Raw genomic sequence first — 24,395 nt, 5'->3', positions numbered from 1 at the left:
ACTTAGGCAAAGAAATCCCCAAATGTTTGTTTATTTGTTTATTTGTTTATTTTGTTCCTGCCCATCTCCTCCCATTGGGGGACTCTGGTCAGTTTAAAGTAGTCAATTAAAACAGTGAACAGCCAATATAAATACAATATATAAATACATCATTACTCTTAATAAATAAATATAAAAATAAGAGTAAAAATAAGAATATAAATAAAATCCAAGTGGCAAGAGAATACAGTCCATACATGGAAAGAGTGGTCTAGGATAGCAGCCACCCCCATGCGGAACTACTCCTCTCTCCACCCCAAGCAAGGCAGCAGAGCCAGGTCTTCAGGCTCCTCCAGAAGGCCGGGAGCAATGGGGCTAACCTTACCTCTAGGTGTAGCATGTTCCACAGGGTGGGAGCTGCTGCAGAGAAGGCTCGTTTCCTGGACCCCGCCAAACAAAGTTCTCTCACAGACGGGGTCCATAACATGCCCTCTCTGCATGATCTGGTGGAATGGGCTGATGTAATGGGGAAGAGGTGGTCCCTCAGGTAACCTGGCCCCATGACATGTAGGGCTTTAAAGGTGATAACCAACACCTTGAATTGGACCCGGAAGCAAACTGGTACCCAATGCAGTTCACACAGCAGCAGTGTTACATGTGCCCTTCTAGGGGCACCAAAAACAGCCTGCACAGCTGCATTCTGGACCAACTGAAGCTTCTGGATATTCTTCAAGGGTAGCCCCATGTAGAGCGCAATGCAATAGTCTATATGAGAGATTACAACGGCATGACTGACTGTTTGAAGGGCTTCCCAGTCCAGGAAAGGGTGTAATTGGTGCACCACACATAGCTGTGCAAAGGCTCTCCTGGCCATGGCTGCCACCTGCTCTTCGAGCAGGAGCTGTGTGTCCAGGAGTATTCCCAGATTATGCACCAGGTCTGTCTGGGGCAGTGCTACCCTATCCAGAACCAAATATGACAAAGTCCCAGATACAGAAGAGCCATTAACCCACAGCCACTCCATCTTACCAAGGTTCAGCTGAAGCCTGTTGTTCCCCATCCAGACCCCTACAGCCCCAGACACTGAGAGAGGGCAGTCACAGCATCACTTACCTCACCCAGGATGGAGATGTACAATTGAGTATCATCAGCATATTGATGATACCTCACCCCATGGTGATGGATGATCTCACCCAGCAGTTTCACGTAGATGTTGAAAAGAAGCAGAGAGAGTACTGAACCCTGTAGCACCCCACAAAGGAGGGGCTGAGGGTCAGATCTCTCACTCCCTATCACCACCGATTGGGACTGGCCCTGGAGGAACCAGTGTAAAACCACGCCACCCACCCCCAACTCCCTGAGCCACCCCAAAAGGATACCATGGTTGATGGTATCAAAAGCCACCAAGAGGTCAAGAAGAATGAGGATGGATGCACTGCCACCATCCCACTCCCACCATCGATCATCCATAAGTGCGACCAATGCCGTTTCTGTTCCATAACCGAGCCTGAAACCTGACTGAAAGGGGTCTAGATAATCCGATTCCTCAGGACCTTCTGAGCTCTAAAGCTACCACTTTCTCAACCACTTTCCCTAAAAAAGGGGAGGTGGGAGACTGGGTGAAATTGTCCAGAACAGTAGGAAGTTCTGGACAATTTTATCCAGATGTTATCAGCCTCTTTACCAGTGTGAGAATTCACTGCTACCCTCTTTCATTATAACCCTCATCTCAAGCTAACAATTGCCTATATTTCTTCTTACCATACTTGTCATCATACCAAGCCTCTCACTAACCAAGTCAGCTGGACCTTAACCTTCCCTTCATCACAGGAGCCTTAGAACACAATTGTATTAGGGATTTTTACTGACTTACCACATATGAAGAGCTTGGATATTGGTGATGCTCTTTTTTTGCTAAGATGGCCCATTTCATTACAAATTAATAAGCAGCTCATCTGTTTATTCAAGTTTTCAAAACATGGCTTGCCCAGGCATCTGTTTTCTGACAAAGGCATCAGATACATAGCACATTTCCTATTTCACAGCACATTTCCTATTTCAATGATTGAATATTAAGATCAGCCTGCCCACTGCCCATTCCTGATATTCAGGTGGAATATTTTCATTGTTCCTTAATATTAGAGTTAACTATTATGAAGACAATTGGCTTGATCTTTTACCGGTGGCTGAGTTTAGTTATAACAAGTCAGTTTATGTCTCTGCGCAATGTCACCATTTCAAGCCACCTGTAGTTGCCACATTCACACACCTGCTGCCCTTCTCTATTCCAAAGGCTTTCTGCTTTTTCCAGGAGCCTCAGGTGGCTCAGCACCTCCTCAAGAATCAATTGGATTGTCCCAAGGTGTCTTATGTGCACTTTGCTAACCATCATTGCTATTGGAAATCAAAGCTGATTTTTCTACTAGATTTCTCCTTTCTACATGACCAGTTAAGAGGATGGATGTGATTTTTAAAATCAATTTTCTGTACTTGCACAGATAAATCCTCTAACCTTTCCTTTATACTGAACCATACTGAAAATACATCCATTTTCCCCCATTCCCTTCTGTCATAAAACATCCTCCTTGCACATTCTGCCCTACCGCCACCTCCTATCTTAGTCAGGGGAAAACAAATTGAGGTGGAATATATATTTTTTACTCTCAGCATAAGAAGAGCAGTGTGGAGTAGAGAAATAGAAATCCCCCTCCCCACAAAGCAGGGGGGACAGGAAAATGTGAAAGGGGGAGAATTTGACATTTCCAGCTGATGAAGAATGGAAATGGAAGAAGGGGCACAAACTTGTAGTCCAGAAGCAGGAGCAATATACTTGGCTCTTCAGAGTCCAAAGTTAGAAGGGAAGAATAAGTAGAGAAGGAGTTGCAAGTGCTGAAACCAGTGAGGAATATAGCTGTAATTCTCAGTCTAGGAAACTGTACAGCTATAAACCAGCACAGCAATTGGGGGGGGGGGGCGCTACTTTTAAGAGGTTGCATATTGGCCTCTGGTAATAAGCAACAGTTACTGCTGAGTTTTATGAACTACCTTTGTTGAATGGCCTATTACCAGCGATATTAGCTGTCTGTCTTACATTACCTAGCTAAGACAACGTAAGAACTGAAGCTATGAGGTGGGAAAATTATTTTCAGGCAAGGCAGAATGGTTATGTAAACATAGAAAAGGTGTCTCAGATGTGCAAAGCCAGTCAAAGGATGACCAAAAGTCAGTTGACTCTAAATGGGTGGAGAAAACTATCTATGATTTAAATGCTGACTTATATATGCTTAAGATTTTCACTCTGCCTAGGATATATGCCTAGGATTCAAATCCTGATTCCTTTTAACTGTGGTAGCAAAACCTTTACATACGTACATACATATATATTTTTTCTTGTCTGCAATAAAGCAATTTAGCTAGCCATGTCAAGTCTGTTGTTCAGTGCTTTTGCAGAATGCAGAATGAATGTCTGAATGGCAGATATCGGTTGCCATGTAAAGTGTGAAACACAAATAGCTAAGCTTTTAATTTGTCCAGTTAGATTTTAGCAGCTAATTCAATCATGTTTCTTTGTTTTTATTTGTCATATATTTCACTGTTGTTTAATTTCACTTTTATAATTTATTGTTATTTTGATTTTTAAATGATGTAAGCTGCCTGATACTTGCTATGGAAAGGATAGTACATACATTTCCAAAAATTTATAAACAAATACCATCTTCTGTCCCACTTCCAACATTTTACACAAGTAATTTTTTAAGTTTGCTACCAACAGATATCTAATACTCAGCATTAGATTAAAATAGCTTATTATATCTAATGAGCTTTTAAAAAAATATTTAACATACTGAAACCTTTTCCACTGAAACCTCTCTCTTTGGATTTTAACAGAGATACAAAACAGTACCAGGAGACAGAGAGGGATGATCACAACTTTGTAACAGATATTACACAGTCCTGTATACTTCTTGTTTAAAAATTGTGGCTGCAATCCAAGCTAAATTTTTTAACACAGTAGGTGACTTTATGACATGTTCCATTAGCAGGCAAATCAAATGTCTTTCATGTAGAGTTCCAGATAACAAAAACTACAAGTGCACAAATGCCCTGCTGAATTTTTAGTAGAGTTTATAGACTGAATTGTTAGAAATAAATGCCAAGTACTTAACGTCTTGCTGAATTATAGATTACAGAAGACTGGTCAGTAATGAAAAAAACATTATGGCAATTGCTGCTGGATTTTCAGTATACACAAGCTTCAAAGAATGAAAGGGCATGCACTTTGAAAGAGAAAAATGATTTGTGAAACCTCTATAAGCAGATGTTGTATCTCTTACCAAGTTACACATGCATTGAACCAAAAGAGCATCAATCCACAAATCAGCTATCATGCTATAATCATGATATAGTTATCAGCACAATACTGTATCTTTATTTTTAAATGGTGCAGTAAAGCAGATTTAAGTAAGATGTGAGGAACTGAAAGGCTGTGATTCATTTTCCTTATTCTGATGAGACTTCCAAATAAATAAACATCTAATCTATCGTCATCCCATTAAAAAAGTACTACCAACCAGGCTATCAATGAAGCAAACTGAATCAAGTGAGTGAATTTCATAGTTGAGTGTGAGAGAGTGTATGACTGAAATTGCTATTGGACTGTGACCAATGAACCACCAGTGATATTTCTGATTATCTGGCCCTAGGAAAATTATGAACGTAATAAGGAAAATTCTACAGAGAAGGAGCTTACCTAGATTGAAGTATTTTGTTATGTGCTGAAAAAATAGGTTTCTTTTTAGATGAAATATAAAACTTGAGCTTGTAATTTTTAGCAATGCAGTAGCAGAACTCCTTTCATCCTGGAAGAAATTGGTTCAGTGGAAAAGGAGACATTTCCTAATATGTTGCAAGATAGCCCTTCCGTACTACAGTAGTGGATCACAACATTTTTTCCCAAGGAGCTCTCGAACAGATTTGGATTTAGTTACTGTCTTTCACTACAGCTTCCCTTCAGTGCACTGCTGTTTGAGGATAAAATAGAAAAGATTCTACGTAGGCCATTTTGAGCTCCCATAGAAAAAGGATGTTATAAATGTAACAAGAAATGGAAATAAATCAAACACATATCATAACAAATGGAACCAAGTGAAGCAAATGTTGTTCAGAGTAGAATAAACTATTATACAGAGCCTCTTTTTGCCTTTGTTTTACAGGAAATGGCTTTTCTATCACTCAGACTGTGATTATATTCAGAGCTGTTTAATGGATTGTGCATTTGCTTCCCACCATGCCCCAGAGTCATAGCATGGACTTTTTTTTTAATGTGCTAAAGCACTTCACACAAACACACACACACACACACACAATTAAAGCTTGACCTGAAAAAGCTGTATTTTGATTATGGCAGCTGATATAAAAAGTGAGTATAAACAGCAAACATTGTGCATCGGCTGGTCCTCTCAGAGGTTGATCTAGCCTAGCCGTTTCTCATCTTCTTGTGCCAAAGGAGCAGTTTCTGCTGCTGCTATCAATAACATTTCAAAGGTGAAGGAAGCCATTCTAGAACATAAACATGTTTTTCCCTGGCAAGTTATATGAAATTTTCTCCATTAGTACAAGGTGAGTGTGATCTCAAAAAATACTCAGTACTATCATAAAGATTTTATTTGAGCAGTAACTAGTCAAATGTCACACACGTGCATAAACACGCAGAGAAAGAGAGCAATTTTGCTTTCTATCCACACAGTCTTCCAGTCAATAATGTAGCTCACTCAGAAAATCTTGCACACACTAAAAGCTCTCAGAAAGATTGTACTATTAAGGCTGCTATGCTTCTTAAGGCCAGAGAAGAAGAAAAGCTTCTTGAAGCTTGCTCCCCCAGTTGCTTGTGGTCTACTTTTAGCAGGGGATGGAGTCAAGATGGTAAAATGAAAGCACCGTTTTATTAATGCTTCCTAGTATCTTTTAAAATTAGACTACTTTTAACAATATAGTCACTTTGAATCTACCAGAAGAAAGAAGAAGCGAGTTAAACATGAATGAATAACAATGCTATTGCTTTTTTTCTTTGCTTGAGATACTTTTTTCTATTTCTGCTACACTTTTAAGATGCTACTAGACAATGCTTAAAGTACTACTACTTTTTCTTCTTTGTGGCACATGCAATGAAACTATTATTATTTATAGGGGTTGGCCTGTGTATTCCTATCTGTACTAATATTCTTCCCTGTAAAGAGGAGCCTGAATCATATGCACTCAGTTTAATGCAAACATTACACTGGATGGGTTTATTTGAAGAGTTAAAGCACCATGTATCATCCTGCTCCATTATATTCACTATAACCCATGGAAAGGAACACTGTGAAGGCACAACCACACTATAATTTTGCAACTTCCCATGTCCCTGAAATGGTAATATGTGGATTGCCACTATATTTGACAATATTCCCAATATGTTTATGCAAACTTGTGGTGAAGGGAAGAAACATCACAATAACTTTTCCATATCCTAAATAGTTTTGGCATTAAATTTCATTCAGCTTAGCTTTAGAAAACATAGTAGCAAATTTCCAAATATTAACTGACATCCCTAAATCTCAGATGGGTTTTTGGTAGTTCACTAAACAAAAATATTCAACCCAATTCCGTAGTGAGAAAGGAAATTTTAAAAACCCAAAAACACTAAACAATAACACCAGCAGTTCCTTGCCTTAATTAGAAACTAAACAGAGTCTTCCCAAACATTGTTAATAAACTTACACCTGTCTGAGTTGTCTGTGCCAATTGTCTGAATTACATCTGGACCACAAATGTAATTGTCAGATGTGTTTTTGAGAGCTATTGATTGTAGCAGAGATAGCTGGACTAGTTGCCCCAAAGTAATCAATAATATTGACCATTGTGCAATCAAAGTAAACAGTTTTAAGATTGCTGCAATTACTTGAAAAAGAACAAATTGTTGAGTAGAATTTTGGGTAAGAAATTAAAGCTCTGTTTCACAAACATAATTCAGGATTTATTGTCAACATCAGCCACTCTTTAGTTGGCTAGCTAATTGACTTGTCTGTCACAATTAATGAGATTACCAATCTCCTTTATAGTTTAAATACTTCGCTAAATACATAATTGAATTTATCCAGATACACAGAAGTTATTCTATTTTGTAGAATTATGACATTTTCTTTGTGGTGAGTTGAAGGATGTTGTTCTCTATCATCAATATGGAAGAGTTAGAAATGGTTGTTTTAGAAAATGATGTTACATATCTAATACAAAGTATTTTGTAGCAGTACAAAAGTACTGGAGCCACTATTTTAATCTAAAAAGTTATGTATTTAATCAAAGATGTGAAAAAACACTGAGGCTTCCATATACAAACCCTTTGAATGGATTCTCTGTTTACTAACCAATACACCAAGATCAATCTATGTAAAAGTTTACAGAAAATAATTACAGAGAAAATTATTTAGGTAATTTATGTAAGCATACCAAAGCAATAGCTCATGACCTGAATATCTATGGGACCATAGTGATCTTTGTCTATCTGTTGAGAACTGGAAGACCAGTCTCCCTCTGGGTCCCGACCCTTAGGGAATGTCATCTGGAGGGATTGTGGGGACAGGTTTGCTTAACTGTTTTCCCATTTTTCTGAAACAGTGTTCCCCTGATAGCAGACAGACCCTAACCCTGTTACTTTTTCACAAAGCTTTTAAGACATAGCTGTTTCAGCAGGCCTTTGGGAGCTGGGTCATTTTAATCTCTCTTGAATAGGATAGCGTTGTGGTTATTCTTCAGCATGTGATACGTTATGTATTATACCATTATTTTATTACTTTGTTATGTCTATACTGTTATGTTTAGTTGTTACCTTATTGCTGAGGTCTATAAGCTTCTCAGAATCAGACATGATTTGGAGCAGCATATCAACCTAGTAAAATGGAGGAGGAGGGAGAATGGAGGGTCAGTGGGAATCTGACATATGATAAATTGCCAACCTCTTCTGTGCGTTGCATAAATCCTATAGGTAAACAAACCATTTTGTGTACTGAGAGTCCAAATAACTCATCTCAATATTTTTCAATTGATCACACAGTAGTAAGGACTATAATTTAATTTTAATAATTGATATTTAATTTCTCCCTCCTCTTCCCCCTCGTTTTTTCCTTTTATGCTGTTGTTGCAGATCCTGTCTTTCTATGTATTACCTATAAGACGATTTTGAATATTTGCAGCCAAAGAATAAAGTGATGCTGATTTAAATAAGTGCATAGTGTATAGCTCTCTAAATTTATGTATCTTTGTAGTATTAAAATCTCATTATTTTTAATCTAAATATCTGAGTGCTTAAGGCTCAAAACTGGGGAGTACAGGCATATAAGAATTTTCCATTATAACCTAATTTTTAAATGCTGATTTTCTTTTTGAATGGCAATGTAGGGCAGAAATACACAGAACACTTTGGAGTCCTTGGTGATCTCTGAGCTTGGTTGTTTACTTGCAGATGTTTCATTACCCTGCTAGGTAACATCATCAGTGCCAGTAACAATACTTTTTTTTCAGCATTGGGTCTGTTCAAAAATTAGAACACCAAAATAAATAGCCAAATGATTCCACTTGTCAAAGTTTTCTTCCTGGGTTCACATTGACATAGTCTATTTCCATATATGATATTATCAATATACATCTTAATAAAGCAACCTCACTTTTTTTTAGATGATCAAATGTTTAATAATGTGGCCAAAACATTTTCTTTAATACTGTTCACTTCATTGTCATATTTCTGAAATTTTGTTTTTGATACTATGACTTAGAAAAATTCACAAAACAGGAGAAAATATGGGAAAAGGAAGAGGAGGCTAGGAAAATGGATTAAACATTAGGGAAGTATTTTAATGTTTAACTGATTAGTTAGGCTAATGGATTAAAAAGTTTAAATTAAACAAAAGTTGTTCCAGTTAATTAGCAGATTTTAAAATACATAAATGTAAGTACTTATTTTAAAAACTGAAGATGATGAACAACATCTTAGAAAAGGGATACTAACTTCCTCACACAGGATAGTGCAAACAGAAAAGGTATTTTCTCTTTTCTCACATATATCGTTACTAGCATGATGCCATAAATTACGGATAAGAACTCTTGCTTTACCTTAGAAATCTGAAAAATCAATCAAATAATAACTTAATTGGTTAAATTTTCTTTATTGAGTGGCATCCCTATTAGAAAGATTTTTTTGACCTTTCTGATATTTTATATATCTACAATAAATTTACAAGGCATAACAGTATTTTTTTTTTAAAGTATTGTGCCAGTCATGCTTGTATTTATTGTGGTGGTAATGTGCATTCTACAAGTAATATGAATTTATTGTGCCACTAATGGAAATATGTGTTTTTGGAGGAAGTTATGGGAAGTCATATAAAGTCCTCCAGGGGATTATAGTCATCTTCGGACCAAAGCTGGAGTATGTGATTTCAGTAGTTTTGTAGCAGAAAAAACTGTGATAAAGGCAACTTCTTTGTGGCAGTATTCAGTGGAAGGTCAGTCTTCTCTTTTATCAATCATCAAGTTAAAAATGGAACATACACGCTAAGAAGTTGCTTCTTTTATCAGTACTCAATCCATTTCCAAACTGTAATTGATCTGTTGTGAAATGTCAGTGGCTGACATTTCATCATTCACCAAACATAATTCTGACCAGCTTGAATTCGCTTGGGTGACTATAACTATTGATAATATATAAATCACATTGAAAAGACATAACTTACAGCCAATTATGTGAATGCCAGTGGGGAAAGCATCTTGAGTGGGAAGGGAAAGTAGTGGGGACCCATTCTGGGCAATCATATTATAGCTTTTTTCCCCCTTCATTTTGTGAATTATAGAAATCAGGAACAAGTGATACATACCTGAGTATCTGATTTAGCTTGGCTTACAGAATGCCACAGTTGCACAGGACAGGAATGTGGAGAATGTGAATGAGCAACTGCCTCTTGGCATAGACTGTATGTAGGGTGAAGCAGGCTTTCCATTAAGTTCTGGAAGTGATGGGAAGAAAAATAAACAAAACATAAATTGTGGCAAAAGCCTTAATTTGAGGGTGGGATGGGGGGAATGGCCTCACTTCACTTTTGATATGGCATGGTTAGGAAAGGTCCTTATCGGGTTTCTGGGGAACTTCACCAAAGTTAAAAGCTACCACTGGGAGCCTGGAAGTTTGGTTGCCTCTCCTTTATTCTCCCATGAGTGGGGGAGAAAACCCATCACCCAAATGGCTACACATCTTCTAGGGACTCTAACCATTGATCAGCTACCAAATACCTTGCCTCAACATCACCACCAAGTAACTACACAGGAGATCTGTGACTGCCACAGAAACTATCCAACACCATATGCCTGCTTTACAGTGGTCAAGCAATGTATTGCCTTCTTCGCTAGACTAAACTGTATGTCTCACTGAATCCAGAGGGCTTTTCTGCCAACTGAGCAGGATGGTTTCTTCATGACCAATGGGCCAAGTAGCCTGCCTCTTAATGATCCAGGCTGGTCCAGAGTCAGACAGCTTTGCTAACTTTGTTGCACATTGGAGAGATAATGTTGCAAATATTGTCAGGCTAGTGACAACTAACTGTAAGATTCACTGCCTCCAGCAGGATAACTGTTCAATAAAGGAATAAGTTACAAAATTCTAGTTGCTGGCAAAAGATGTGGCCTGGAAGCTTAATAGTCAAATTCAAAGAACAGGTGACTGATGAGATACATGATGAACTGGTGCAACAAAGCATCTCCTGTATGATGACAGCATTAATCCAAGTCTGCATAGATATTAATGAAAGGCTCAAGGAGCTACAGGCAAGCGTGGGCAGGAAGGCAAAGCACCACTACTCACTCACTCGCCTTCGCTCTCCTCCTGTATTCTTGAGACTTTTCAGATTTAACCCATGCAGCTAAGAGCCCAAAGAATTCCAGTCTCTGCCCAGAAAAGTTGCACTATTTCTCATTATGCCAATGCTTATTTGCCTCACTGTCCCTTATATTCATTTGTGTGGAGAGTGATCCTTAAAGTACTAGAGTCCTATCCTCTATATCAGCCTTTTGAAACATGGGTACTCTCCAGATGTTTGGACTCCCAGAATTCTCAGCAATGGCCGTGTTTCTTGGGGGATTTGGGGAGCTGAAGTCAAGATATTTGGAAGATGGCTGGTGAATATTAAGATGAAAACAAAATATTATTTTTTGTTATCAAAGTATGTATGAATTCCTTCAACAAGGCAGCTTTAAACTGATAGGCCAACTACCTGAATCCCACTGTAATTTATTGTAAAGGGAATTCCCCCCACATAATATGCTGAATACTCTGTATTAACTAACTGAAGACTAATTTGATTCTCTTTCATTTTGCTTTGTGTTATCACAAACAATGGCTTATAGCTACACACATAATAATTAACCTAGGTCAATATTGATTGAACCTGCCTGCTTTTCCTGCAGAGCTGGATACGGTAGGGTAAGTTTTATAAATATAGTGTAGCTGGGAAAATTATCTTATCTCTTACAATTTCTATTGCTGTTTTGAAGTTGCAGTACTATTTTATTCTTATTTTTCATTTTAAACAAGCTGATAAAAATGCTTTGAGCCAAAACAAACAAAAGGATATATATGTATGTATGTATGTATATGTAAGGTAAAGGTAAAGGTTTCCCTTGACGTAAAGTCCAGTCGTGTCCGACTCTAGGGGGCGGTGCTCATCTCCGTTTCAAAGCCTTGGAGCCGGCGTTGTCATAGACACTTCCGGGTCATGTGGCCAGCATGACTCACGGAACGCCGTTACCTTCCCGCCGAAGCGGTACCAATTAATCTACTCACATTTGCATGTTTTCGAACTGCTTGGTGTGCAGAAGCTGGGACGAGCAACGGGAGCTCACCCCGCCGCGCGGTTTCGAACCGCCGACCTTCCGATCGACAGCTCAGCGGTTTAACCCGCAGCGCCACCGCGTCCCTTCATGTATATGTATATGTATATATATATATGTATATTCCAGATACTATTCCTGCAGAATTTCATCTCGATCTTCATATTTTTTTGGATAACTTTAGAACCTGAGTATCAGTTTCATAAGATTGCACATAGATATTTATGCACACCTCTCAGTGTGGGCATTACCAAACTGAAGTTGCAATTAGAAGTTCTATAGGCTGCTCTATGGCTGAAGTGCAAGGCCATAATTCAGACAACTGGTTCTGCATGCCCACAGAACTCAGCATAGCACAGAGCAAGTTGCATTGCAAAATCAGCTGGAATTTTAACAGCAGCAATATTATCTAGCATGGATATCTGCTGTTCATACCCACTGTGGTACACACAGAATACTGGTACATCCTTAAAGTAATTCTTTGGATTGGACCCTTTCTTCCCACTAGCTGTTTTTTTTCCCAACCCCTTTCCAATTTCCTGCCTGCTGTTTTAGTTTTTGCCAGTATTCTTGCTTGAAGCTTGTTTTACAGAACTGAACATCTGTGAATTTCCCATTCATGGCATTTTTTCCTTCTTCTTAAAGAAAGAGTATCAAGCTAATCACCTTGCAATGGTCATTTGCTGCTTCTATCCAAAAGTATTTCATTTGTTCACATTGCTACTGGAATGTCTCTTTAGATTTGTAAAGTGTCAGCATTTGCAACAGGCTGTAAGCATTTGTTTGCCTTTCTTTTGAACTGACATTTTGTTTTAGCATTTCTGGCAAATGTGATTGCTATCACATGGAAAACCCTCACTAAGGAAAACTAAGTAGCAATCAGAACTCTACTGAAAAAAGAAAAGTAATTCAGTATATGCTGTAAATAGCATGGTGAAGGAAAGTGTGGCAAATATTCCATCCTCCTCTATTTCTTAATCTAAATCCTGTATCATGTTTTAATTATCCTATTTAATTATGTGTGCCTGTTAACTGATATAAGCAAGACATACTACTGTATGTGCAAACCAGGGTCATATTTTTGTGTAGAGGGCAATAGTATTAAAATGGTGGATGCAACAAGGGCAATAAAAATCCCACCCCTTTTTTACAGGTTAGATTGCCCACCATTTTGGCGCCATCGACCCTCCCTGGAGATGCCCCTAGAGCAAACCATGTATTAAAGAACTACACAAATGTATGCCCTTAGGGTTGCTATAGCAAGGGCTGGAGCTTACTGAGAAGATCAACTTTCTCCAAGCCTGTGAAGATGTTAGTCTAAATTACAGAATTCCTTTCAGAGCTTTTTTCTCCACACTGTCATTACTTTTACTTTCTTCTTGTTTATCCTTCTGGACCTTCCCTTCTTTCATTACCTGTTCTGCATCCTTAATTCATTCTCCAGTATCTAATTCCAGCCACCCTGTCAGCAAGACCTATGTTGATCCTAATTTTATAGCTGTATCAGGGGTTATGAGTAGGAATGGTGGAAGCAATATTGGTAGGGCTACCCATTTGAGGATGTAAACATCTGGATGACCACTACAGTACAGCAAAGAGTTAGTATTTTCTGTATTTCTTTGCTGCCATCTAAATCATCTGGATTTTTGCAGCCCAGATCTATAAGGCTTGATTTTGGGGGGGGGGGGGAGAGGAAGAGGAGGAGGAAGAGGAGGAGGAGGGGGATATCTCTCGCAGGCAGATAGTTGAATATATTCCTTCTCGTCTCTTAAATTTCTTATGGTATACTTCTTCATATTCTAGTAAAGTAGTTCAGGATTAGTAAGATGGACAGGTGCACAGGCAACTGAGATATTATTGTTATAAAAAGGTAAATTCTCCTGACCTTGATATTTCATTGTAAGGTGACTTTAGTCATTCTCTCCAACTGAAGTTCCACATAGCACTTTCCCTTGAGAATAAGTTCAATATTTCTTTATACCACCTTACCATATTACATAACTTTTCAGACAATAATAAAAAAATGTAATAGATCAAAAAGAGGAAGGAGATAGGATAAGATAGAGAAAAGGGGAAAAGCTATTCATTTTCATGCACCTAACTATAGGAATAATTAGAAAAGCATGCTAAATGTCCTTAAACTGAATGTGATTTAATATATTGCTGTACACTGTAAAGAATGCTGAAGTGGGCAACCCAATTTCTAAGGAGATTAGGAACACTTCCAGATGACCTATTATGATCTACATTTTCTAATTTCATATCTAAAACAAAAAAAGGGTATGAGTGAGCTACTGAGCACTTGCAAAGAACCAACAGCCAATCAGAACATATTCTTTTGGGCTACTAAGTCAAGACATTCTCAGTCACTCTATTTTCAGTTGTTGGCTGAATTTAGCTCCAAGGAGAAAGCTCTTGCTTTCCACCACATTGGTGTTCTGGGAATAGGAGTGACTGCCTGCCTCCAAAGAAAAGTAATTAGGTTTTCTATATGGAGAACCTTAGGACACAGATTCAGTGACAACGAAGTTTTATTAGTTCAAGGTTAGCAAAAAAAAATCAAACAAGCATTCACTCATTCACTCACCTCAACAACAACAACAACAATAAATAATAATTTGATTTGTATGGCCATCCATCTCATCTAGGCTACTATGGGCATTTCACAACAGGTAAAAACAATAAAAAACAAGTTAAAAACCAATCTACAAAAATATAAAAACTGTCCATAATCAATATAAAAAACATAAAATCATGCTCATCAGCAGAATTCATTTTATATCAGCTCAATACAGCAAGTGTAATAGTTCCAGGCACAGTGGCAGAGCCATGTCTTCAGGTCTTTCTAAAGGCCAAGAGGTTGGGGCCAATCTAAGGTCTGGGGGCATAATGTTCCACAGGGTGGGTGCCACAGCAGAAAAGGCTCTCTTTCTGGGTCGCACCAGATGACACTCTTTTGTAGATGGGATCTGTAACATGCCTCTCCTGTCGGTCCTGATGGGATGGGTAGATGTAACCAGGGAGAGGTGATCCTCAAATAACCTGGCCTCCTGCCATACCTCCAAGCACAGCTAGGATGCTCAGCTGTAGCCTGGGTATGGGAAAGACAGTCACATAGTGCAGATCAGGGGTCAAGACAATAAGGTTTTCCAGCAAGCTATTGTTCTCATCTGCTTTTACATTCTTTGGCTTGTATCTTCCTAGTTTTACACATCTGTGCACGAACTTCACATGTACTATACCTATCTACTTGCCACATTCTTCCATTCTCAGGTAGTTTTCATATTCTACTCACTGACTCTTCAATGTTCCTTCATGTACTTAGCTTATAATTTACCTGTCACCAGTGCCAGGCTATTTGCAGTTTTCCCGATTCAAGGAAAGGATAGCTACTTGTAATTTTTGGCTAAGCTTTTGATATTGGTCATTAACCAAGGGCTTCTGCCTAGCCCCTCAATTTTGTGCTGAAAAAAGATATATTCCTCCTCACCCTCCTCAAAAACAAACCGAAAGGTAAGATAGCAAATTGCAAGCTTTTCATTTGTAAAATATAGTGGCCTACCTTTTGGAATGTTGCTTCTCAACTTCAGCTCCTTTATCCCATTCAGTTGCCCTGCCAACTTGCTGAGAGTAAGCAGCATGCCAGGCCTCCCTTCCAATGGCTGTGTGGGCTGCTGAAATAACACTGTGAATTTCTACTGCTTCTGCAGTGCCAATTGCTGATGGCAAACAAAAGTTCCCCATTTGCACTGAGCATTGCAAATATTGCAGGAAGGGGTGAATCCAAGCACTATAGTGAATGTCATTGATGGCATCAACTAATAGGTGGAGAGTTAAATCTGCCAAGCCAGCACACCGGTAGCAATATTCAGAAGAGCTATAAGTTGTAAATAATATGTGAACATGGTTCATGTATATGTATCAATTATTCACCAATAAGTAAGTACTGTCCACTCCAATACACCTGATATAAGGAAAGCAGAGGGGTTTTTTCCCCTCCATAAGCAAGATGAATATTGCTGAGGTTGCCATAAACCTTGGAATCTTTTATGTTATAAATTGTAATGTTTAGGAAGAGACAGAATTCACTGTCCTGTTGAAGACTATTGCCTTCTTGTGTAAGATAAGGATAAAGAGTAGATGGAGTGATAAAGGGAGACAGATGACCAGCAGAAAGCTTACTCCTAGAATAAAAGTACATGGGGAAGTGGAAGAACGATTTGCTACACAATTAAACCTACAGCAAGAAAGGTAGAAGTCATGTCACATGCTTCATGTCACAGCTAAAGATGATGATATCTGATGTGGTATTAGTACTTGGTAAAAATAAAATAGTGTTCAGCTAAAAGAAGCAGAAGAAATCAACTTGTCTTGTCTTTCTGACATTTCCCCAATTTTGCACAGAAAAATGATCAGGCCTTCTGAAAGGGATGCATCCTATAAGTAAACTTTGTAATTGAAAAGGCCACAAAGAGTTCATTTTGTCGAGATAGAGAACAGTCTTAGGCCTGAACAATGCTGAAGCCTTTATTAAAACCAATGGGACATGTGGGTGTTCCTGGGTCTATAAGTGTTCAGTTCCTGGATCTTTCATTGGAGTTGAAATATATATCAAAAATAAATAATATCTTAAAAGAAATCCTTGTTTCTTGTACTAATGAATTTGCATTATCGTCAAGTTGACTTCTTTTATTGCAAAGTTGGACATATATTAGATAAATATCTACAATTAATGGATGGATTACTGGATCTTTAATAATTTGTCTTTTGGGTATTTTGTAGAGATGTTGATCTTGGATACAGCCAAATCCCAAATCTTGAATTAAACTAGTCACTTAGGACTGATGCCTTGATTTTGTCATGCAAAGCAAGTTCCCCTTTGAAATGGCTATAGCCAAACTAGCACAGACAGGGGTACTCCCTCAGGGACTACAAAAAAACAGGTGATATGTTTGCTGCCAGCCCCAAAGTGCTGCTTAATATCTTGGGTGGAGAATACAGTGACCGACAGCTCTACCTTCCAATCATAGAGAACAATTCAATAGGAGGTCTCCAAACATAGTGCTTTCAAAGAGAGTGTTGGGGCCTTTTCTGTACACTATTTTCTCATTCTTGATAATGGTCCCTCAAATAAATAGTCACATCATTTTAAAAATCGATTTATTTCTGGTGCTGATAGAGCATTTATTTGGAGCTCATCACCACCCTTTGCATCCCAAAATCAACACTGAGGAATGCATTAGGGTAGAGCAAATAGCTGTGACTTTATTTGAGCAAGATTGATTGTGAAGATTCAGTTCAAGCCAATGTGAAGTTCAAGGTCTGATTTGATTATTTAAAATATTAAACAATAAGTTATAATGGCAAAGCATTAAAATGATTGCAGCTGCTTCATATTTTTGCAAGATGGGAGGAAAATAGGATGGTTGTCACCTTAGATGACGCTAACATTTCAAAGTTGCCACTGGATAGCTTCAATACATTTTTAAAAGTGTACCTCTATTAAAGTGGAAGGGGGGAGAATGGAATAAGCATATGGAGTAATTGTGTTGATCCAGTACAGTAAATGCTTTATCTAGGATTAATAATAGTTTTTTAAAATGTTGGAATAGTTACTAAATCCTTTAGTAAATATGGAAGAGTTCAGGTTGGGAGGCTTTTCGGCATAACCCATTAGCAAGCTTAGCCATTTCTGAGAATGATGTATTTAATACTCCACGTGCAACATTTTTTTAAAAAAAATCTGACAACTGTCAGATAATGTAATATGTATATTATACACTATGATATAAAGAAATGGCTTACATTATACACAGTAGTCTAACAGCAAAGCACACTATCTGAGCCCCACACAATGGAGAAGACTCTCAGAAGTAAAACAGAGGAAGTATTACTTTTCCAGGGAGTGGGAAGAATAAAAGGAAAATAAAAGGAGGGCCTGAAGGAGCTGAAGAATTGTGGGCAAACTAGATACAGAGATTATTGTACCACAGATCAGATAAAGAGACTGAAAGTTAAGGAAAGCTAAAGAACAAAAGGATATGAATTCAGGGAAAGGTAGAGGATCATACAAGAGGAAGACAAGAGATTAAACCAGCAGAATTTCCCTCTCTCTCTCTTTTTGTCTCCTTACACATAAATCAGCCTTAAAAAATAGAAGAGTGAGATATAACTGGTGAAGCAGTACTTCACCAAGTCTTCTAATAAGGAGGATTTGTAGAGACAACAAAAATGATTAACTGGCTACTTGCATCAATACCAGGCACCCATCACACAAATCAACACTTTCCCACCCAGTTTTATCCATATATTGAAGTTGTAACAATGTTTCAAGTTTATTAAATGTGTATAGTCATAGCCCATTCCCTTCATTAACATTAACAAAATGTTTTTAAAGTTTTTAAAAAATTAAAATAAATACATTAGAGTTAAAATAGGAGATTTTAAATCTATAGCTGTCTCACACCTTTTACCATTTCCAGATTAGTTAGATAAATATTTTGTGCTGGCAGTACAAATAAAGCTGTATTCTGCAACATAGTATCATGAAGAAGAAGCATTTTTTTTAAAAAATCACAGTTAAAATATGAAAGGAATACTGCAGTAATGTTTGAAAATATGGAAAACCAGAAAGTTTATCAAATATCTTAATCACCTCTGAATCTCTCTGAAACAAATCAAAGTCACTAGATTGAATTCAATAACTTGAATGACCTCCGAAAATTTGATGTGAGGGCTGATTTGACAGAATCTCTGTTGAAAGCAATCAAGATTTCTCAATGTCTTTAGCACAAAAGCTTTTACACCTATCCTTCTACAATTTGTCATATTTCTTAGGAGTATTAATAGTTGCCAACCAAAAAGTAGGAGGAATTACTGGACTTTTTTTTCTGAAATATGTTACTGGCAAAGGTATCCTGTGTTTGTTTGTTTGAAATTTCTTAGGGTTAATCTCCATAAAAAAGGGACTAAAAAGGAATCCTCTAACTGTAGCAAAAATCATACCAGTTATAAACTGTTTTCAAAAGAAGATATAGCAACAATTTTCCTGGTCCAAAACTCTTAAATCTATTTAACTGAAACTGGGGAGACTTCATCCTCTCAGAACAGTCTACTGTACTTGCAAATTCCAATCACCTAAAAAGAGGTAGAAGATACGGCCATTTAAGGTTTCCCTCAAGTTTTGGTTTCTCATTTCAGCTTTGGGATTTGAATCCAACGTGTCAACTTGTTACTCATAAGAGTCAAAGTGGGCTGTATTTTCTCCAAATCCTTATACTCCTAGGATTTTGTAACATACTTGGTCTGTGCTTACAGGATACTCTATTTTTAACTGTTGAGGTCACTGTATTTTCAACTGTGAAGTTCCCTGATTTACTTTCTACAAACTCCTTGAAAAATGCTGAAAAATAGGCATGAGTTACAATTCTAAAATACTTACTAGACAGTAAGTTTAATCAGCTTAAGTGTAAATATGACTAAGCGTAATGGTAGGTGGGAATGACCTTGGGAGACTGGGCAAAGAGATGTTGCCTAGGGAATAGTCAGATAAGAGGGAGCATAGCCCACAATTGCATAGTGGATGGAGCAAGAGGCTCAGGAGGCACCCTCCGTATGTTATAGGGCTGTAAAGTGAGGGCAGGAGAATTGTACTTTCAGATTTGCAAGATTCTGTTAATGTTGTTGTTGTTGTTGTTAGTTGCCGTTGAGTCGTTTACAACTCATGGCGACCCTATGTATAACAGAACGAAATGCTGTTCCGTCTTGCGCCATATGCCTGATTGTTCCAATGTGTGCATCCGTTGTTGCTTTAACTGTATCAATAGCTTTACAATAAAGTAGAATTAGCTTATCTGGCCATGTGTCCTGTCTGGCCTACCTGGTAAGGCTGACACTAAGGTTGCATTGTTTATAATTAATGTAAAAATCAATTATAAACTCCAATAAAAACATAATCAAAGTAATTCATATTCAGATCTGAATTCTTACATTAGTAAAGTTTTATCAAACTATTGATAATAACTGTTCAGCTCCAGTTTCTAATTAAGCTATATTTCATGCAAATGCAAGATACAGTTTAATTCTTCATTTATTTTATTTAAACCAGACTCCTTTATCTTTTGCAATGCTTTTCATTTAATTTGGAAGAGATGCTTCAGAATGCACAGAAGCACAAACATAGCTCTTCACTGGGACCCATTAAAGCAGCTATGTCTGTGCAAAGTCTTCATGCTGTGACATTCTGGAAAACAATGTGGCTACATTAATGAGCCACAGAAGGTGCTGTGTCCATGCTCCTACACATTTCAAAACACCTGTTCTGGGTCAAATCCAAAGCACCAAATAGGCTTATTATCTTTTGTTATATTGGATGGTATTGTCTAGCTGAACTTAACTGATAAAAAAGCAAGCAGGTTCATATCTAATTAGCATTCTGAAATCACCAGGAAATCTTAGGGCTAAAGGTCATCTTGGGGAGTTGAAAATAAAATTTCAGAAAATGTCACTGGCAAACCACTTCCATACTGTTTCCAAGGAAACTCACATAAGCATATCCAGGCAGTCACTGGAGACTAGCTGAGCTCAAGAGATTCCTTCTATGCTAAATGAAAGATAAAGATAAATTCCATTTCCTGGTTCTTTTCTTCTTCTTTTAGTTTTAGTAATACTCCTCAGAACTCTAGTTTTTATTTTTCAGACAAGAAATTACTTAAAACCACCAACCCATTTATAACATACATGAAGCCTTGAGAAAGGTACCCATAACACACAATTAAAAATTATTGCAATAAGTGGCAGAATAATATTTTATTTGTTGTCTGTCTTATGAAAGTATATTGTGGCATATTTTCCACAGATTAAAAATCACAATAGGGAACCTCCTTTTAAAATGTTAAGAGACAAATAAGAAAGTTGAGGATGTCGTGACACTGTCTGAGCATGATATAATGTTAGTAATTCTGACCACTGCCCAAAAAAGGGAAACACTAAAGAATGCTCAAACTATCAAACAGTGGCACTCATTTCACATGCCAGTAAGGTAATGCTCAAGGTCCTGCAAGGTAGACTTCAGCAATTCATGGAGCAAGAATTGCCAGATGTACAAGCTGGGTTTAGAAAAGGCAGAGGAACTAGGGACCAAATTGCCAATATCCGCTGGATAATGGAAAAAGCCAGGGAGTTTCAGAAAAACATCTATTTCTGTTTTATTGACTATTCTAAAGCTTTTGACTGTGTGGACCATAACAAATTGTGGCAAGTTCTTAGTGGTATGGGGATACCAAGTCATCTTGTCTGCCTCCTGAGGAATCTGTATAACGACCAAGTGGTAGCGGTAAGAACAGACCACGGAACAACGGACTGGTTTAAGATTGGGAAAGGAGTACGGCAGGGTTGTGTACTCTCACCCTACCTATTCAACTTGTACGCAGAACACATCATGCGACGTGCTGGGCTTGAGAAATCCAAGGCTGGAGTTAAAATTGCTGGAAGAAACATTAACAATCTCAGATATGCAGATGATACCACTTTGATGGCTGAAAGCGAAGAGGAACTGAGGAGCCTTATGATGAAGGTGAAAGAAGAAAGTGCAAAAGCTGGCCTGCAGCTAAACCTCAAAAAAACCAAGATTATGGCAACCAGCTTGATTGATAACTGGCAAATAGAGGGAGAAAATGTAGAAGCAGTGAAAGACTTTCTATTTCTAGGTGCGAAGATTACTGCAGATGCTGACTGCAGACAAGAAGTCAGAAGACTTTAATCCTTGGGAGAAGAGCAGAGACATCGCACTGACAACAAAGGTCCACATTGTTAAAGCAATGGTGTTCCCTGTAGTAACATACGGCTGTGAGAGCTGGACCATAAGGAAGGCTGAGAGAAGGAAAATAGATGCTTTTGAACTGTGGTGCTGGAGGAAAATTCTGAGAGTGCCTTGGACTGTAAGAAGATCAGACCAGTCCATACTCCAGGAAATAAAGCCAGACTGCTCACTTGAGGGAACGATATTAAAGGCAAAACTGAAATACTTTGGACACATAATGAGAAGACAGGACACCCTGGAGAAGATGCTGATGCTAGGGAGAGTGGAAGGCAAAAGGAAGAGGGGTCGACCAAGGGCAAGGTGGATGGATGATATTCTAGAGGTGACAGACTCATCCCTGGGGGAGCTGGGGGTGTTGACGACCAACAGGAAGCTCTGGCGTGGGTTGGTCCATGAAGTCACGAAAAGTCGGAAGCGGCTAAACAAATAAACAACATTTATAAAACTGATTGATGCATGACTCTTCTCCCCGTACACTAAACTGTTTCTCTAAATGAAGGACATGCTTAGACAGCCACACCCCAAACTCATTTTCCTATTAAAACACAAACTGTAGGAACCATCTGGAAAATATAGGATGTCATCCAAAGGACTGATTGGTCAATCCGACTTTCCCTCCTTGGGAGTTAATCCCACTGCACTAAAAAAAAGAAAATGTTGGATTGATATGCTTTGCTTTCACATGACGACAAATTTCAAGAAACAGTCTTTCTGTAGAGGGAATCACTCTGCTAATAAACATACTGGATTAGGAACTGGGGTTGATTTAATCTCTTGGCCTAGCCTGAGAAATGGAGTTGGGGCAGGAGGAAGAAGTACATAATTATAAAGGGAAGGAAAGAAAAGAGACCACCCAAAAGCCCTGTGTAGATGTTATAGAAGGTTTTAAATTTAATTAGGCAAGTGGCAGGAATGAGCCCTGCCCCAACCCAAGGTGGCTGGCAATACTTAAATCAAAATTAACTTATGTCATACCATATAACTCATACGATATACTGTAAGTCTGACAATCATTTTTTTGTTCAGATTGCAATCGACTCTGTTGGTCAATCCTTCATCTCAGAAAAGAGACAAGGTTATGTGGAGGCTTTCACGGCTCACTTTTTCACACAACATCAGTTTGCTGGAGTTCTGAAAATGATCTGTGAAGCGCAAAAATCTGCTTGTCAACCTTCTTTCAAGGTCTGATGAAAAAATAGGCACATCACAAGCTCAGTTATCACAAAAGTCACTTTTGATTTGGGTCTTTGTGTGGGTGTGTAGATGTGCCAGGTTGGCACTGTATTCTTTCATGTATTTTTTCCCAACCTGATGATAATCAAAATGGAAAATGTTGCCACTTTTATTGGCTGATGGGGGTTGATTTTGTTGAAAATCTTAGGATATAAACAATGAAGAGAGCCATTTGAGCATCTTGATTATTATGAATAAGAGGAGGCACTGACACTTGTGTTGTTTGCCAATGAGCTACAAGTTAATTTGTTTTGGGAAGATGCTTTGCATACACTCTAACATTGACCTTTGGTGATACATAGTGGCATCAACAAGGACAGATTTGGGGGAACAAGTTCTTGTTTTTCAAGGAAGCTCCACATTCATGGAGAAAGCAATTGCAGGTCTTTTGTTTTAATCAGATTGCTGGAGTATCATAATGGCTGGGGCTTGAAGAGGAGGACTACAATAATTATATTAGATTTCCTCTCCTGAAAAATAGCTAACATGTCAACAATTTGCATGATTTCTTTACAGAAGCATTCAGGCACCATGAAAAAAAAAATGTTCTTGTTCCTTCATGTTGCATGTGCACAGCCAGTCACTGTCCAGTAGCAGTTTTTATCCTTTATTCTCTCTCTATACGTGTTTGTGTATGTGCGTGCATGTGCATGTGTGAGATTTATGAGCTGTACTCTATGTAAAATACTGGAATTTGCCAGTGGTAAAATAAAGAGAAACATTATTTCTGGTGATTGTCTCACTGAGAGAAAAATGCCAGAGGTTCCATAAAATGTGTAGATTTTACTTTTGCCTACCACTGTTTAAAAACTGAAAATCTAGGAGTAACTTTTCACACCTCATACTTTTACTAGAAGAGTGGAATTAAAAATAGTCATTATTCTATTGTAATCCTGATTTAAATTAAGCTAATTTGGTTTTGTTTTTTTAAAGTGAATTTGGCCAAGTTGCTGCTACTTTCTTTTCAAAAAAAATATCTCTGATTAATAATGAATTCTCTATACATTTCATGAAAATCCTAACAGAATCATATATATAAATTATAAAATACAATCTTCTTCAACAGAAAGAACAATCAGAACTATCCCACCGCAATTCTTATTCTTTTGCAAGATTTTAATGATTTCTGGTCTATACAGTCTACACAGGACAGTGATTGGTCTCAGCCCTTGGGAATCAAATATCCTAAGTAATTGATTAGAATAAGCAAAAATGTTATAGATGGCTTGAATGCATTACCCACAATAACAAATAACTGGGAACAGGTCTCTACAACATGACATGGTCCAGATATTTTGGTATTGCAGTCCTAATACATCCGGATAGCACCAGATACAAAAAGACTGATCAAAATATCCCATTGCTTTATGTAAAGAAGCTCAACAGCTTATGATAAATTGCACATCTAGATCGGCCTTTCCCACTCGGGTATCCTCTAGATATGTGGACA

Source organism: Candoia aspera, chromosome 7, assembly GCF_035149785.1.
Source record: "Candoia aspera isolate rCanAsp1 chromosome 7, rCanAsp1.hap2, whole genome shotgun sequence".
Taxonomy (NCBI): domain Eukaryota; kingdom Metazoa; phylum Chordata; class Lepidosauria; order Squamata; family Boidae; genus Candoia; species Candoia aspera.
Note: the sequence above shows the minus strand (reverse complement) of the source record.